The following is a 19,444-nucleotide window of genomic DNA, read 5'->3' on the forward strand; positions in this document are numbered from 1 at the left end:
CCTTGCATTTTGAGTTTTCATAGTAGTAAAATAGTCAAAACTTCACCAAAGTAAAACTTCAACTTGTTAAAACTTTTTGATCACGTAAAACTCTTTTTTTCTTTTAACTTTGTTACTGTTGCTAGAGATTCCGTTGCTACTTGATTTATTTTCTGCTCATCATCAAAGTTAATCTTAAGTTGTTTTTTTACCTATTTTTCTGCTTTTGTTCTGACACAAAATGTCTATCTCTTCAGTAATTTTGGTTTATAAAGAAACTCTTTTTCGAAAATTAACACTTCTACATTTTGTGTGTGCGCGTCGACTTGCTGGATGTGAAACATTTGTTTCAAGCTGCTGCAAGCAATTAGATCAATTACAACTATTTTCAATTTTTTTTTAGTTTGAACAAACGTAGTTACTATAATGTTAAAGATTGGTTCCAGATGAGTTGACTTTGGAGTTAACTTTAGTGCTAATGCCATACGATCTTTACTAATCCTAGATACTGTTGATATGTAAGACGGTGGCTAAGACAGTGTAGATGTTGATGCTAGTGATGGTAATGGTACAAGTATAAAATTTGGTGTTTAAGATGATGGAGACTCAGGATGAGAAGGTAATGTTTCAAACGTATTTTGTAATACTCAATTTAGGCTAGTCAATTTTATTGATATCAAGCGGAAACAATAAAAAACCGGTATTATTTAATTTAAAACTTTATTAAAGCTGAAATGTTTTGGCTGCAGTTGACTTAAATATTCTTTTAAGAAATTTCTAAACATTGTCTCTGCTTAAAATTGTTAAAGTAGCTTGCACCAAACTTTTTTAAAATGATAACAAATACCAACATCTGTAACTGCAGAATGTGTGGTAAATGCTAGTAAGCAAAATAAAACTTTTTTTCAATATAAATAAATTCGACTCGTTAGCCAAAATTATTTTCTATTAAAATTTTGTATAGAAAAGATCATGTGCTACATCATATTATTCAGAAGAAGATTTAACATGATCTTATTTAGAAAAAGATACAAAATGATTAAAAAATATCAGCAAAAGTTTTTTTTTATAAATAACTGAGAGCAAAAGAATAAACATTGTCTATTTCATTATACTTTCTTTTTCATTCTTTTCTTTTATATTCAAATTACATTTTATTCAAAATCCAAACTACGTCCTATTTGCCTATCAGCATCATACATAAAATAAAACCCTGAATAAAACTTGCTCAAAATTTTTTATTTTATTTGTTCATTTACCGTTATATCAAATATTACAATATTGTTTGGCACATCCTCTTCATACATACTCTTCAACACTAAAGAAAATATACGTAAAACAAAAACAAGCGCATCGAATAGTATTCGATCTTAACAAATATACCCACGCCAAACCATTAATCAAAGAAATTGGAGCTCCTAATATTTATAAAATGAACCTCCTCTAAAATTTAGTAACTATATTTCAATTGGAAAACGGTTTGCTCCCAAAATAATTTGAAAATCAATTTGATCATTAATCACAAATATCCAACAAAGTACTCTTTTTAAAACTTTAAAACTTTGATGATTTCACTAATGAAAACGAACTTTTCCCTTCTTATACCGAGGACTGCGACAACAGAATTCGATCCTTTAAACTCTTTTAAAGTAGCATCTCATTAAACTTCTTTAAAGTAGCCGTCAAACCGCACTTATTTGACTGAGGTGACCATTAAATTAGGATAAACCAAAATATTGATTCTTTTTGAGAAGTATTTTGAGAAACTGTTCTTAATAATTTTAATATCCTTAATATCACTCAAAATCATGTACTGTACTCATTTATATGTGTAATCATAATGTAATATTTTGTTTTTAAAGGTTGTCACTGTAAATGGGTAAAAGAAATGATGTTTCTCCGAAGAAGTTAGCACGCATTAAAGTATATCTTAAGGATACGAACTACACGCAAGAAGCAAGTGTAAAAAAAGTTAGTGTTTCCCAGTCTGTGGTCAGCAGAGTGAGAAAGAGAATAACTAAGGGCATATCACCATTTTCTACAAGAAGGAGTAATTGTACAAGACCAAGAAAAACAACACCTCAAGACAATCGTGCGTTACTAGAAGCGGTCAGAAGTCTACCCTATTAGGGTAATATGTGCACCTTGGTAATATGAGCATACTTAAAGATTTCTTAGATGTAAGCAGTGAAGTTAAAGTTGCTATGTATTTTTTGAATCGACTTTATGTGGTGATTACAGGAATCAGTACAATTAGCGTAAATCTATATGCAGTAATTAGCGGGTATCATCTAATTAAAACGCTGTTAAATTTTTTGCGTTTTTAAAATAATATCATCACGCATGAATAAATCTGTGGCGCGAAACTTTGGTGCTAAAATAATGAAATTAATTTTTTCATAAAGAAAAATATAATATACCCTAACAGAAAAGCGACGTCAAAGCAGTTAGCCAAACAATTTGAGAAAGCTGGAGTAAAATTGAGTGATAGATCAATACAGAAAACACCAAGACAGAAGCGAAAGTTAACCGAAGCGATCAAGAAACGGTATGAATGGGCAAATCAACATCGCGACTGGACGGAGGAAGACTGAAAAAGGTAGCATTTAGCAATGAAAGTACTTTTTGTATGGTGAATGATAGATCAAGCTATGTAAGAAGGAGAGCAGAAGAAGAGTTTCATACAGACTGTTGGTTCAACGTGTCAAACATCCAATGTCTGTGATGGTCTGGAGTGTTATGTCAGTACATGGCTGCGGCGTATCTACGTTGTGGAGAAAACAATAAGTCAGGACAAGTACAAGAAGGTGCTACACGAGAGATTGCTACCACAAATGAAGATGTGGTACCCTAGAAAAGGTGGCATCTTTATGCAGGATTGTATATGAATTGTATTGGTAATTACGGAAAAAATATTTTTTTATAAAATACTAGAAATATTAAACTATATAAAAGTTTTGGTTAAACTCATCTTTTCGTAAAGTTTATTTATAAAAAAAACAAGTGAGTTAATCAATTTTTTATACTTAACAGTTTCAGTACACCAATACTAGTCCACTTACCCATTTCAGTACACCAGTGTTAGTGCACTGCTTAGTTAGCTTAGAGCTTGCCAAATATTTTTTAAACAAAATATATACATTGTTCTTTTATTCATGTCTATAAGAGAAAGTTATATGTGCTGAATATTTTTGAAGTTTTTTTTTATAATATACATTGCAAATATCAAACAAGGCATATTATCAGGTGCCTAAAACTTTGTTAAAATAATTTGAATTCTCGGAAGTTATAAAGCGTCACTCTTGTGGAAGTAATTTTTTTAAATAACAGAAATATTATAAATTCGATTCAAATATAAACTCTTTTTAACTACTTTTAAAGTTCAATCTCCACTCCTCTTGTTTACAAACACTCTGTTTTTACATATGTAAAAACATATGCATTCAAAATTCCTGATATTTGAAAAAAATTTACTGTAATGTTTATTATCAAATTTAAAATAATAATTTTTTTTAAACGTACACGTCAATAGAGTTAACATGTCTAACCAAATTAGGAAACGAGCAGCTGATAGAAAAGAGCTTAAAAATGCTGCAAAAAAATGCAAATCGTTAGCTGGATATTTTAACTAAAAAGGTTACTTTGATCTTCTTTTTTTAATAATTAGCTTGATTAGTTTGATATTAACTAGATATAGATATAGTTATTATCTATACGTTAAATATTTTTATGATTGTACTTTTGTTATTACTTGTTTTTTATTGTAATGTTTACGCGAGTTTTTTTAAATTTGGTATAGTTTAAGAAAGTTTATTATTAATTACTTACGTTTCAAGTGTTTTTTATTATTGAAAGTTCTCAAAATGTAACCGATAAAACATTATCCAAAGTAGTAGAAAAAGAAGAAGTCATTAAATCTGATAAAAATGTTAACAAAAGCTTGTCATGCGAAGTAGAACAAAAAAATTTAAAAGAATGCGATTTTAAAGAAAAAGAAAAATGATATGATATTGACGAACTCTTGCGCGGAAATCAAGAATTATCACCACATGAAATATACAAAATGTTTACGAATAACTTAAAACAGAGGATACATTTTCAATTTCCCAAAACATTAACACGTGTTTGCAAACGCGCTTGTAAAAAAGAATATTAACAAAATGGATTTGTCTACAGCAAAAGTGAAGACGCAGTCTACTGCGTATACTGCACTTTATTTCTAAAGCAGGATAAAAAAAAATCTTTAGGAGCTTTTGTTAACCGTGGATATAAGGAATGGCACAATGTTTTAGAGAAATAAAAACTACATATAGGCAATAGATACTAAAAAAAAGCTATCGAACAAGCTACTGGCATTTGTTGTCGTTTTGAAGATCCAAGACAAACCATTCTATTACAAAGCGATAGCACTTTAAAAAACCAACAACAAGTGTACCCGTACATTGTTGAAACATTAGGTAGAATAGTGCATTTGATGGGGAAACAAGGACTTTCGTGGATTTTATGAAAAGTGTATGGAAAACTCAGACCAAAACGGTAATCCTGGAAACTTTCTTGCAATTGTGCAAGAAATAGCTCGCCATAACGCTGAACTTAACGAACATATACAAACAACATTACGCAAAGATTGGCCCCAAGAGTCAAAATGAATTAATTGATATAATTGGAAAGAAATGTATACAAGAGCGGCTTATTAATGAAATCAAAGCTGCAAATTACCATTCAATTTCAGCAGAAGAGGTAACAACTGCAAACCAACAAATTCTATCAGTATGTATGAGATACGTAAACGGAGAATAAGAAATTAGAGAAATATTTCTTGACTTTTTGAATCTTGACAGGATAACAGGCAAACATATTGGGGAAAGCTTAATAAAATTTTACAGCGAAAGTGGAATTGATCTTAGTTCTTGTAGAGGCCAGTGTTACGATGGCGGACGAAACATACAATCTGTAAAAAAAAGGTGTTGCCAGCTATATTTTAAAAGGATCACTAAAAGCAATTGTAACACATTGTAGATCACATAATTTGAATTTATCAATTGCTGCAACATCAAAAATACCAATCATTGATAACATTTTAGAGGTATACAGAAATATATCCATTTATTTCAACACCTATCCGAAAGAGAGCGCTTGTTGGAACATGTTGCAGAGATCCGTTGTAAATCAACTGAAAGAAAAAAGATTTTGATAGAGATGTGCAAAACAAGATGGTCAGAAAGAGATGCCCCACACGAACACTTTTATTTAGCTATACCATTTATGGCAGAGGTATTAGAGATTATTTTAGGAATACACTCTTTTATAGAACAGTTCAATATAGAGTTTAATATGGATTGGGACGCACAAGGAAAAATAAAGGCCAACTCATTCCTTAATGCACTCACTAAGTTCGAATTCATAATTGGTATTATAACTTTGTACTGTTTACTTCACCTGTTGTTGTATATAACAGAGAGGTTACAAGGGCGCACAACTGATATTGTGTATGCATACAGTAACATTCAAAAAACAATCGACGATTTGAACCATCTACGGAAAAATGTTGAAAAAGAAACTTACGCAATTTACCAACAAGCTACTTGTATGGCGAGTAAATTATTTAAAGAACCAACGATTCCCAGAATCACTATGAGACAGGCCTACAGAAGTAAAGTACCTGCAAAGAGTCCCCATGAATATTATAAACGGGCCTTGATTATACCTTTTCTCGACACCATCATTTCAGAAACCAAAATACGATTCCAAAAGACAAATTGCATTGCTGCTAAGATTTTATGCTTGGTTCCCTCGATAATTTGCAGTGATGAGATAACTGCTTTCCAGGAGTTAGTTGAAATGTATAAAAGTGATCTTCCAAACTCAGAAGCTGTAGATTAAGAATTCATGTTTTGGAAAAGAAAATGATCTGTTATTAAACCTGAAGATAGGTCAAATACTGTAGCTAAAGCCATTAAAATCTGCAATGAAAATCAATATCCTAATCTCTTTGAGCTTCTAAAGATCGGATGTATACTATCCGTAACGTCAGCAGAATGTGAACGCAGCTTTTCAGCGATGCGATGACTAAGAACATGAATGAGAGCCAGTATGACTGCAGATAGACTTGGTTCATTAGCCATCATGAATATCCACTACAATGAAATTGTTGATTTTAAACAAATCTCAAAATTATTTTTTACTTTACATCCTAGAAAATTGTATGAAAAAAGTTTAGTTTTTGAATAAAAATTAAAAACATTTATTAAAGTATTAATAATCTTTGTATTGATACCCATTTTCTAACAAGGAACTTAAACGCCTATGCAGTATAAAAATTAAAAAAATATTCGGAGAAGAATAAATTCGTTTATGTAAACATTGTTTACACAAATATAGCTATGTTTCACCAAAATTTTATTAAGTAAATTTAGTAAGATATTTGTTTGGTGTTTTAAAACTGCCTCTTTTTTTCAAAAACGAACACCCCCCTCCCTCCTAAAAAATTTCACGGTACGGTCAAGAGTAAATTAAAAGTAATTTATATAAAGTAAGTAAACGAATTTACTTATATTTTACAATAATTTTGACAGGATCTTGCACAAAAGTAATGCAAAAAAAAACAACTAAGATTTACTAACATTAAGTTTGCCGTAACATTTGATTTGCGCGGTTTAAGGTATTTCTTTCCTGTAAAATTTGAAAATACCAATAATAGTTTTCTGCCCGTGATTAAAACCCTATCTAGTTCCGGTCCATGAGTTTTAGCTATAATAACCATTCTCTGAATCAAGGCAGTTAGCAGAAGGCGCATTTACCCATGGGAGACTAAGAAATAGTAGTTCATTTGAAAGGAATGTAATAAGCATAATTGTTTGTTCTTTTTTACAAGTTTTTTGCGAAAATGTATTTATTATTTAAAAACTAAGGAGAGAAAGTTTAAACCTGTCCTGAACTATGGGGGCTATAATACCATGTCCTGAAGATTAGGGAGCCCCGAACTTTTTAAGAGGACGCTTTATTTTTGTAAAGATTTTTTGCCTCTTTGATACGTAAAAAGGCCACCTGCTCAAGAATATTCTTTGATTCTAAAAGTCTTGTTTTGAACAACTACGGTACTTTTATATGGGCATGAAATATTTAGAACTTTTCACGTAAATATCTTTATCTGCGTAAAGTATCAGTGGCCTAACTACAGCAAGGCCACTGTGAGCAATATTTTCTGTCCCTCAAGCAATTAGACCCAGGGTTTTTTTATTTTATTTTTTTTTTATGTAAAAGTTATTGTTCCCAGAGAAACAGAAATTGGCTACCTGGACCAGTATGCCCACTGGCCAAAAATATTTTGATACGCCACTGTGTAATATACGTATAACCCGAGCTGTAGTTAAGCAATGATTTATACGTAGATAAAGAAATAAAACTTGCCGTTGTGATCGGAGCCTGGAAGAAAAAAAATACCCTAAAAAATTTACCATCCCTACCCCAAATGCGAGGGCAACAAATTAGTAACATTTGTTTTTTATTTTCTTAAACTAAATTTAAGTCGAAAGGTTTTAAAATTCAAAATTCATAGGTTAAGATTGTATAAAGTTTACACCCACACCGAAAAAGGTGGTTGTTTCAACATTTTGAAACATTTAAATGTGATATAAATAAGAACATACTTAAGTTTGGCACTTAAGTATGTTTTATCTACTAAATGTATTTTTATCAACCAAAACAATTGGTTTTCATAATTACATTAATATTACATCTCAAAATTTACGCAAGTAGACATCTTTATATTATTGGTTATCATAAAGTCTTTAAATGACTTTAATATGGTTTTTAACAACACATTAAATGACCTCATTTGTACGTAACTATTAATTAAAGTTAAATTAATTAAACTATTAGTTAAAGATACTGTTGATTAAGTAATTCTAATCGGTTTGGTGATAAAAGGAATCGCCGTATTTTCAAATTATGAAATCTTTTTACATTGCTTTTAAAGTGGTATAATACCACGCAATACTTGTATTTAAATCAATTTAAAATTAAATCTTGCATTTTGTTTAATTTATAGTTTCATGGATAATTTTTTTTTTTAACATTTTATTTATATGTTAAAAAAATAAAGTTATTCGAAACTTCTGTTATTTATGCAATATTTATTCCTTTTTAGTATGCTATTTTAGAAAAAATTTAGAAAAAAATTTTCTTATTTTCTAAAAACAACGTACTAAAACAGGAGAGCTTGGTATTTCAGCTACATATATAACAATTTTTTAGATTTATTCCCAAAAAACACAAAACTATAATTGCCAACTAAAATAACCTTATTAAATTCAAACTTGAGAAAAACACACAAGGCCGGAGACAACATTTTTTGATGTTTGAGCAAAGCAGCTTTGAAACATGAAGAAAACTCCTGGTTTTAGTATGTTCATATATATGAGGAATGAGGATGCTAAACAAAAAAATGCGGATATTGGAGACTGGGAACAACAAAAAACCCAAAATATTAGCCCCCACCCCCACCCCCCAGCCCAAAACAGGAGGGCAACGAGTCAAATTTGAATTTTTTGTCCTCAAATTTTAATAACCTCTAGTTGATCGGTTTTTATGACTTTATAAAGTTTACAGTCCCCTCAATTTGAGGGGGTGTAAACTTGATAAGGTCATAAAAGCGGAACAACAAGAGATTGAATCAAATTTCAAATTCGTCGAATATAAATTAAGCTTGATATTGAAAAAGAATTCAAATTTGACTCATTGCCCTCCTATTTTAGGCTGGGTGAAGGGGGCTAACGCTTTGGGGTTTTTGTTGTTCCCAGTCTCCAATCACCGCAATTTTTTGCAAAGCACCCTCATTCCTCATATATATGAACATACTAAAATTAGGAGTTTTCTTCATGTTTCAAAGTTGTTTTGCTTAAACATCAAAAAAAGTTGTTTACGGCCTTGACACATGATCATTAATTTGTAATGACAAGTTTTTAATGACTTTATTAAAATCTTCTTCTTTCCTCCGCCAGTCGTATATTTTACAAAAGAAAAGTAATAGTTTGTAACGGCAAATTTATAAAAATTAAAAATCAACAACTGCTATAAAGAATGTCTTTATGCGAGAAAAAAAAAATCAATGACGAAATTAAGTTTGAAAAGAAGTTAAATTGATAATTATCAGACTATAAATAATAAAAATAAGAATGACTTGAAAAATATTATAATATTTTTTGTAAAATACAAATGATCTTGTAGACTAAAGTCACTAATAAAAACTTTCTTCGTTATTCTTCGACAAATTTTAAGTCATTTTAAATCATTTGATTACTTATTCACGAAAAAAGAGTTAAATTAACTTTCGCTCTGAACTTTTGAATGATGAACCGAATTTAATTGTCAAACGAACTTATAACTTAATTAATGATAACATTTTAAATCCCCTAAATAATTGGGGAGGTTGCTCAAAATTTATATGGTCATAGTTTTTGAACACTAAGAGATTATTGCATGGCATTAGAGACTTGTTAATGAACTTTAATTTAGTTTAAAATGTTAAAAAAGTGTATATATAAATGTTATGAACTTATCGCTCTCACACTAATGGTATGCAAGGGAAGTTAACATTTTAGAGGTTTATTTATGACAGACTCCGATTACCGCAATACTTTTGAAAAGCTTTACATAAACATGAAAACATAAATGTTTAGAGTTTGCTCTATGTCGTTACATAAAGTTAAATTTTCAAACAAAAACAAAAAGAACTTGATGTTGTTTCATCTGTATGATAAAATAACATCAAGACACTTTTCTTCACAATCGACCATATAGTTTTAAATTTGAAAGTGTGCTTTTTTGAACCATCCTACTAAATTCGCTATGTTAAATAAATTAAAATGCTTATTTGTTATATTAAATAAATTAAAATGGTTGTTGTGGTTATGAAAAGTTATAAATTTTTTTTAAGTTAATTACTTTTACTTTTACTTTTTTAACTTAAATTTTTTTTTTTAATTAATCTTGATGTTATCTACATCATTTATTTAAAAGTTTTTTTAAAAAAACTGTCTGGTTTATTGTTCTTGCTTTGGAAATGGCTCTGCATTTTGCAATTTTATTCTAAGTTTTGTATTTTGGCTTCTTTTATTCAGCGTGGCTGATGTTAAGAACCAATCTAACCAAAATGAAAGTTATTTCTGAAAATGACTCACTAGAATAATTGTTAGATAATAAAATAATAAAGGAATAATTGTTGTCTGGAATAGATTAATTGAAATTAGTTCATTCCAGACAACAGTTTTATGAATAGCTATTAACAAATAAACAAACAAACAAAAAATTAATTTTTATTTCTGTTAGAGTGGTTGTTTACGACCAGGGCTGACCAGGGTTGTCCCGAACCGGGGGTGAAAGGGTATCCCTCCCCCCTTCCCCCAGCTTGTATATATGCATGTTAGTTAGCACATTTGTACAATTTATATTTAATATTTAATTTAATAGCATTTCAGTTATCAAGTTTTGAAGTATAGTTCAATTATCAATTTAATATAGTATAGTTCAATTATCAATTATCAATAGTATAGTTCAATTATCAATAAAAAGTATAGTTCAATTAACAATTTAATAGCATTTCAGTTATCAAGTTTTGAAGTATAGTTGGCAAATGTCAAATATCGAGGACCCTTTTTTTGTGTGTGCGTGAGTGTGTCTCTAGTTGGCAAAAACACATACGAACCCCTCCCCTCCTCAATGAAAGACTTTTTCGGAATAGCTACAAGCCGGACATAGCTACAAATATGTCCGGCTTCTTTACAGTAAATTTTTATATGGTCACTATCAATTTTTCCTCCAGACAAAAAAACTAATACTATAACAAATAAATCATAAAAATACCTTTTCAAAGCTTTTTTTGCAAAAAATCTTTTTGTCTAAAAAGTTATAAATCCCTACTTTAAAGAAAAACAAAATATTAGAAAAAAAAATAAGGGTACAACCCCCCTAGGCCAGGAAACAAATTCAACATGCATGTTCATCGGGAATATACAAATACGTAAGTAAATTAATGCACAAATGCTGTCATGATAAAGTATAATCAAAGTAAAGTCTGAAAGATAAAGTAAATTCAAAAAAAAAAAAGTTTCAAAAAACTGGAGTTTTCCAGTTAGCTCTGAAAACAATTTTCAAAAAATAAAACAAAAGATCTACTTTTAAATTAAAAATCAAATTAAAGTCTGAAAGATAAAGTAAACTCAAAAAAAAAAAAAAAAAGGTTCAAAAAACTGGAGTTTTCCAGTTTTTAAACCTTTTTTTTTTTTTTTTTGAATTCCCTTTATCTTTCAGACTTTACTTTGATTTTACTTTAAAAGTAGATCTTTTGTTTCATTTTTTGAAAATTTTTTAAAAACAAAAAATCTACTTTTATTAAATTTACACAAATGCTGGAAGTTTCAGAGCTCTAGCAAGTCTGGAAGGTAGTGAAAAATCGATTGCAAGACTCCGGGACAACTGATAGCCGACAAACATCTTGTGTAGTCAAAGTAACGTTTGAAAAAAAAATTACAAGTTTATTCTAAAGCACTATTTTAATTGAATAATATTATTTTTCTATTCGTCCTTTTGCGGGCTGGACACCAACGCAACAAAAAGGATGTTATATGGGTGCCCACAACATATAATAGAAGATTAAACAGCTTTCCTTACCACCTTTTTTCAAATAGATTATATATGATAAAACGCAATAAAAGATTATATCTGATAAACACTCTTTTAATTATATAAATTATATTAGATGACTTAAATATAAATCTTCTATAAATTATATTAGATGAAAAATAAATCATCTAATATAAATTATATTAGATGATTTAAATGACTTATAATTTTTTGAAAACTGTTTTAGCAGTCGATGTCCTTGAGGATACCAAAAATGTTATATTGCATTATATTACCATAACAAAATACTTGATTGAAATTGCAAATACAAAGAAAAAATAACTGAAAAAAAAGCGCTCTCTAACAAACAGTGACTTAGTCAATGTTTACACATGCATGAATTACCCATAGCTTAGAAATTTTGTTCCTTCCCTCCCCCACCCCTCCGCCAAAGTTTTATTATGGCCACTAACCTATTTCTACTCAACAAAAAAAAAGAAATAAAAAATCAATGATTATTTAGCAGCCCCTATTAGTACTCATGCGAAAGGGAGCCCGTCTCTACACTATTGGTATACCCGCATTTTGACTATATTTGCCCAAAATTATAATAAAACTACCCTTTATGATATAGGTGGAAAAATGCCCCACCACAAACACTGCCCGATGTAGTTTTATTATACTTTGTAAGGTAAGTGTAATGTTTTTTAAATATTATAATTATGTAAGTTTACTTCATAAATAACTTTTTTTACATTTAAAATGTAAATTACATTTCGATGTAAATTTTTTACATAATTATAACCAAAATTACTTTTCAAAGTAGTTTACTCTACACGACTTACCATTAAAAGTAAGTTACATTTACAAGTAAATGTGAAAATGCAAATAACTTTACTTGTAAAAGTAAGTAACTTTTTCAAGTAACAGTTACTCATTCAAAAAACTTAACTTAAGTAATGTATGTTTGTATCTATGTTTGTATCTATGCTTGTATCTATGTTTGTATGTATGTTTGTATCTATGTTTGTATCTATGTTTGTATCTATGTTTGTATCTATGTTTGTATCTATGTTTGTATCTATGTTTGTATCTATGTTTGTATGTATGTTTGTATGTATGTTTGTATCTATGTTTGTATCTATGTTTGTATCTATGTTTGTATCTATGTTTGTATCTATGTTTGTATCTATGTTTGTATGTATGTTTGTATCTATGTTTGTATCTATGTTTTTATCTATGTTTGTATCTATGTTTGTATCTATGTTTGTATCTATGTTTGTATCTATGTTTGTATCTATGTTTGTATCTATGTTTGTATGTTTGTTTGTATCTATGTTTGTATCTATGTTTGTATGTTTGTTTGTATCTATGTTTGTATCTATGTTTGTATCTATGTTTGTATCTATGTTTGCATATATGTTTGTATCTATGTTTGCATCTATGTTTGTATCTATGTTTGCATCTATGTTTGTATGTATGTTTGTATCAATGTTTGTATTTATGTTTGTGTCTATGTTTGTATCAATGTTTGTATCTATGTTTGTATCTATGTTTGTATCTATGTTTGTATCTATGTTTGTATCTATGTTTGTATCTATGTTTTTATCTATGTTTGTATGTATGTTTGTATTAATGTTTGTATGTATGTTTGTATCTATGTTTGTATCTATGCCATTTTCTCTCATTTTTCGTTTTTTGTTTAAATATGTTTTAAGTTTATTTGCATATAACAAAAAATAACTTTACATAAAACTTATAGTTTAATCAAAAAATTGCAAGCATAAATATTTATATAAATAATATACTAACTACAACTAATGCAGGCTCCGAAAACTCAAAATGCGGCACTGGCCTTAAGTTTTCTTTGTATTGCTGCTTATTTCTTTAATTTTCTTTAGTAATTAGAATATCACAAAAGAATCAATTAAACAATGTTTAGCTTTAAAGAACCTTTCGACAATATTTGGTTTCAGCAAAATAGCAATCAGATTTTCATTGTCAATTTCTTTTAGCATTTCAATTTCAGTGTTAAAGAATTTAGAAATTTTTACCTGTCCAATCAGTGTCGGATTTAGGAAAAGTGAGGCCCTAGGCGCCAAAAATGTTTCAGGCCCCATTTTTTTCAAAGTTCTTTTACTTTTCTTTTTTTTCATATTAAAATGTAATATCACATCACGTTATGACATTTTTCAGAGTTCTTTTTCTTTTTTTTTTTTCTTTTTTTTCATACAATGGTTCTCTGTGACAAGATCTGATAATCTTCTTTGAGTATCCGCGTTCTTTATTTATTTTATTTATTTACGATATCTTTACTCGTGATTTTTATTTTATTTTAACCCGTTTTTTAAATATTGTAATAAATATTGCAATAAAGAACAAACAATCAAAAAGTATATTCGGAAACACTTGTATATTTGGAAACATTGGAAAAGTATATTTGTTCTTGGAACGAATGATTTGAATCAGGTTCTTGGAACGAATGATTTGAATCAGGTTCTTGGAACGAATGATTTGAATCAGGTTCTTGGAACGAATGATTTGAATCAGGTTCTTGGAACGAATAATTTGAATCAGGTTCTTGGAACGAATGATTTGAATCAGGTTCTTGGAACGAATGATTTGAATCAGGTTCTTGGAACGAATGATTTGAATCAGGTTCTTGGAACGAATGATTTGAATCAGGTTCTTGGAAAGAATGATTTGAATCAGGTTCTTGGAACGAATGATTTGAATCAGGTTCTTGGAACGAATGATTTGAATCAGGTTCTTGGAACGAATGATTTGAATCAGGTTCTTGGAACGAATGATTTAACGTTTACATTTCTCTTCTTATTGCTAAAAAAACTTCCGTTGAAAAAAAACTTTTGAAATGCGTGCTCATGTTTCTAAGGTATGAATTCGAATCGTTGGAATATTGGTTAACAACATTAGCTACGCGACTATAAATAGAATCGGTATCTAGTTTATGTAGGTGTGGTTTTATGTTCAGGTGTGGTTTTAAGTCCAGGCGTGTGTTCAAAACGTTTTAGGTTAATTTTCTTCTTTCCAAATCGTGATGAGCCGATCAATAATCATGTTGGCCTCGGATAAGGTTTTGATTTCTTCCAATGAAGGTAGTGTCTTTAACACTATTAATTTCATCTTGGTGGTTCCTGTGACCCAGCCGGTGTCTGATGTACATAGCATAAACTTCTGTATCGACGTAGGGTTTTTCTTTTTGCTCATAGTGATTAAAATTGGACCTTATGTACTAATTTTATCCATTAAAATCTTTTTTTTTTTAATGATATTTGGTTTGTTGTTGTTAATGAAGTTTAAGTATTTTTTAATAAATTTCCGTCGATGAACGCCCGCACTTAAATGACATCAAGTTAGCTAACACTAGGATAAAAAAGCGATGAATCTACATGTACTTAATCCTTATCTTGTGACTGGTTTTATAAAACTTTACCAAACAATGAAAAGTAGGCAGATCATGGCTTTCTATTTTCAGGAAGAGTAATAATAGGATAATAATAGCGCTTTTAAGAACCCCATTTATCGGCTACTTGTGCTAAAAGTAAAGAATAAAATTGTCAAAAAGTAACATTACTTTATAATAAGAGTAACATTTACTATTTAAACCCCGTCTCAACTATTTATTGTTTAACTTAAAAAATGCCTTCATCAGTATATCCAACTACATCGAGAAGTGGAGAGCCACCATCTGATTGTTCTCCATTAAATAATAAAGATTAATGCAGTATATTTATAGAAAAAGATAGTATCCTATGCTAAAATGATTTAAATAATGTTAACCTTGAAGGATATCAACCTATATACACAAATATACGATTAAAAAAATTTATTTACCCATTAATTCAAATAAAAAAATGAGAAATAAGTATAAATATATCTATATATATCTATGTATATCAATATATATCTATATAAATATATATATATATATATATATATATATATATATATATATATATATATATATATATATATATGTATATATATATATATATATATATATATATATATATATATATATATATATATACTTTTATAAAAATCAAATTCCTCTCCCGTCGTTTAGCCTAAGCGTTAGAAAAAGTGGTGTTGAACCGTTGAAATATATAAAATGTTTTCTAAACCAAGACAAAATTAATAAAGATTTAGTAATACTGGTAAATGAAACAGATTTTTAGAAAGAAGCGCAATTTCAAGGTGGTAGAATAATTGAAGTAGATATTCAAGAAGTTCTATATAAAATCCCTTTTGATATTTTTTTTTAATCTTAGTTTCGTTATAAAAGCTGAACCAAGCATTAATATTGAGAGTAAATGGCTTTCTGATCAGTGCATTTTATTTATACAAGAAGATCGTTTTCATGAACGTGGTGTAATTTTTGATAATCATTCAGCTGTTTTTGCTTTTTCGAATGAATAGACTGATAATTTTTTTTAAGGATAATAAATACAAAAGTAACAACCATCAGAGCCTTCAAAAGCGCCAATGGTGCCCGGGTCAAAAGAAAAAAAAGTGAGAACGGCGCCCCTATTTCAAACCAAGAAATTAAAAAATTTTAGGTTTTGTGAACGCAGCAACTATCTATTTCTGATAGAGTACATTGCATTTTTGTGGTACTATTAATGGATTGAAAAAAATCAACAAAATCTTCGAGAAATGTAAATAAGGAGTTTGAATATGAACTTTTTAAGCTTTTCTGGCCAACCAAATATCAACTACATCATTGTAGCTCATTTATTTAGCCAAATTTTCTTCAATCAAAATAATCAAAAGGTTAGTATCGCGATCCTGGCCCATTATCAAACACAAAGAATTTTTTACTAAAAATTCTTTGCGGTAAGTTTTTTTGAGTCAAAAAGATCAAGATGTAATCATTTTAAAGGTAACCCCTTCACATTCTTTGAAGCAACGAGATATTTTAAATTATTGTGCAGTTGTCGAAGAAAACTTTGCTTCACCATCATAGTCGACGTCATATTACACCATCATACTTCACTATCATAGTCAAGTCTGCTTCACCGTCATAGTCGACGGTACCTTCAATATATTTCACACTGGGTAGATCACCTTTGTTGTTCGCTTTCTCGTCTCTGAAAGAGAAACTATTTTCTGGTAAATCAAAGAATGATCCTTTATGTGCTGAAGCTTTTGAGAAAAAGAAACGAGTTGATATAGCCAAGCTTATCATTGATGTGATTGCATGGCTAAGTTTTAATATTCGAAACTGCTGCGGTCAGGGATAAGATAATGGATTTAATATGTCAGATAATTACAAGATTTTAATGATAACTAAATTATTACAAGAGTTATATAAATAATTAAAATTGATATAGAGAGAACTTTATAATAATTTAAATATTACAGTTGGATAAAGTTCCTCTTTTTGACTCGGAGGAGTCATTTTGAAGTTCATTTAACTCAGCTTTTGGTGAGTTGTTTGAGGCACCCACCGATCCACAGTTCTTCGAATTATACATATTGACTACAGCAGATGATCTTGAAAGAGGAGGAGAACTCATTGGTTCCTCTCGGCCCTCATGGACTGATTGGGAGTCATGGTCATTATTATATAGCTCCTGAAGAAAAAAAGTTAGTAGTAACAAAAAAGATTATTACATTAGAGGTTGTTAGAAGAAAAAAAAATGATACAAATAGCAGCTAACTTACTGGAGGACTTAATTGAGTGTTCGGAGTAAAAACACTTTTTTTGGTTTGTGTTATGGTTACAAATTCCATATCCTCTAAAGACTGTCAATTTTCGCTTCTTCTATTGCATTTTTTATAGCTTTAGCAGGGTTTTGATCACCGAAAGATTTCTTTTGAACCATTTTTTAGAAACACCTAAAAGGTTTTTTAATTTATAAATAGTTTATAAACAAAGTAAGTTAGCTCCAGTAAGTTAGCTGCTGTTTCAATATCATGTTTAAAAACACACATTTTTTAAGAGAAAAATTGGATTAAAGAACATATTTTAGTTGTATTTTAGTTACGGTTTTGAAGTTAAAGTGTTTGCAACAGCTTCTTGTGTAATTGTTTTCGTTTAAAAAAACGTTTTTGTTCTTTGAGCCACTTTCTTTTTTTTGTTTAATAGACATTCAGAGGTTTTCTTTTTTTTCTTTCTTTCTTGATAATCCATCATTGAGTTGGACAAAGTCTCTGACTATTTCTATTTTATTACCTTATCATAGTGTTTCTCCAGCGGTTGCAAACGATGAATGTTGTGAGGAGGTAAACATACTACTTTAAAGTTTATTAACGATCCAGAATTCGACAGCTTCCAAAAAAAAATGAGTTTTATGGCCATCGGTGATAATTGAAATATTTTATATAATTGATAAAAAATATCTTGTTAAATGTAACCTGATATACTACATTTTAAAGAGGTTCTTCTTAGAAACTTGGAAACATCAGTAATGAGTTTACTCTTAAAAAATCAAAAATGGTAGTAGGCTTTCCCCTGAGGCATTAATAGTTGCCAATAAGGTTGTTAAAGTTCCTCTCTCAGCTGCAGTTAGTTTTTGAACTTGTTTTGTGCTTTTTTTGATAAAACTTTAGCAGAAGTAAATGGTACCGAAGACAAACTAGTTTCATCACAACTATAAATAAATACCGGTTAATTTTTAACATCAATATTAAAAGTAACCTTTTCGCTATCTTTAAATAATTTCTTAATTAAAAGCTTCCACACGTACTTTTAAAAATCCTTCTGGAGCGTGAAGAGTCAACTGAGGTTGATGTCTACGCTTGAAAGCCATAAACCAGTCATATGATACAAGGGGAGATTTATACCATGTAGTAGGCAAATCTTTTTAACGTAATTGACTATGATTTAATTTTTTGTCCAATAAATAAGCATTATACTTCACCACTTGTTGTCAATGGAAATCCACGATCTGCTATGTAAAAAAGCCAATTAGCTTGTGCTTGTTCCTGTTGCTTTGTAAACACTGTTTTTCCTCCAACAGAGCTTGATTATAGATTTTTTTTTTCTTTGGGAGATACTTGCGTACCATCTGAAACATAGGTAATATGAAGAGTGTTTTAGATTTTGGCACTTAAGGTAAAAATGCAACAAGACAGTTATTACCGATTGACATAATGACTATCTTTTTAAATACTGATGCTTGCATTTTATAATGATGCATTTTATAATGATGCATTGCATTTTATAATGATTTTAAACATGCTAATCAATGCAGAGGCTTTAAACAATATGCGATGGTAAGCATTTAAGGACAAGAAGTGCGAATATAAAAAATGCATTCAAATGGAACAAACGACATTTGAATGCAAAATTTAAGGAGATTTTTAGAAAACTTTTTTTAAGTTAAATTGTAAAGTACTTTAGTTTTAAATGTGTATCTAAAAACGATAGATTTATTATACCTTCAAAATACTTCTAATAAATTTATCATACTATATTCCCTAATATATGGCCAATGATTTTATAAAATTGTTTATATAATAATAAATATTATTATTAAATATTTTTTAGAAAGCTAAAATATTGTACATAAAATATTTTTTTAACTGCGGGACTATTTCATCATTCTGTGGCGAAATCACCCCACAGTATTCTATTTGGACAAAAAAACCTATTTATGATATATACCACAAACGCCAGTTAAATTTTAACAAATTTATGAAACTTAAGGTGAAAATTAAGATTATAATTTAATAAATACTTTACATCATTTTAATATGGTATTATACCAAAATTACATTTTATTATTGAAATAATAAAAGTGGCAAAATCGCCCCAGTCTACCTACTGTTTAAAATATTTTTATTTCCATTTTTTTTCCATTGAATTTGTTCTATT

The sequence above is a fragment of the Hydra vulgaris genome, chromosome 13 (assembly GCF_038396675.1).
Source record: "Hydra vulgaris chromosome 13, alternate assembly HydraT2T_AEP".
Classification (NCBI taxonomy): Eukaryota; Metazoa; Cnidaria; class Hydrozoa; order Anthoathecata; family Hydridae; genus Hydra; species Hydra vulgaris.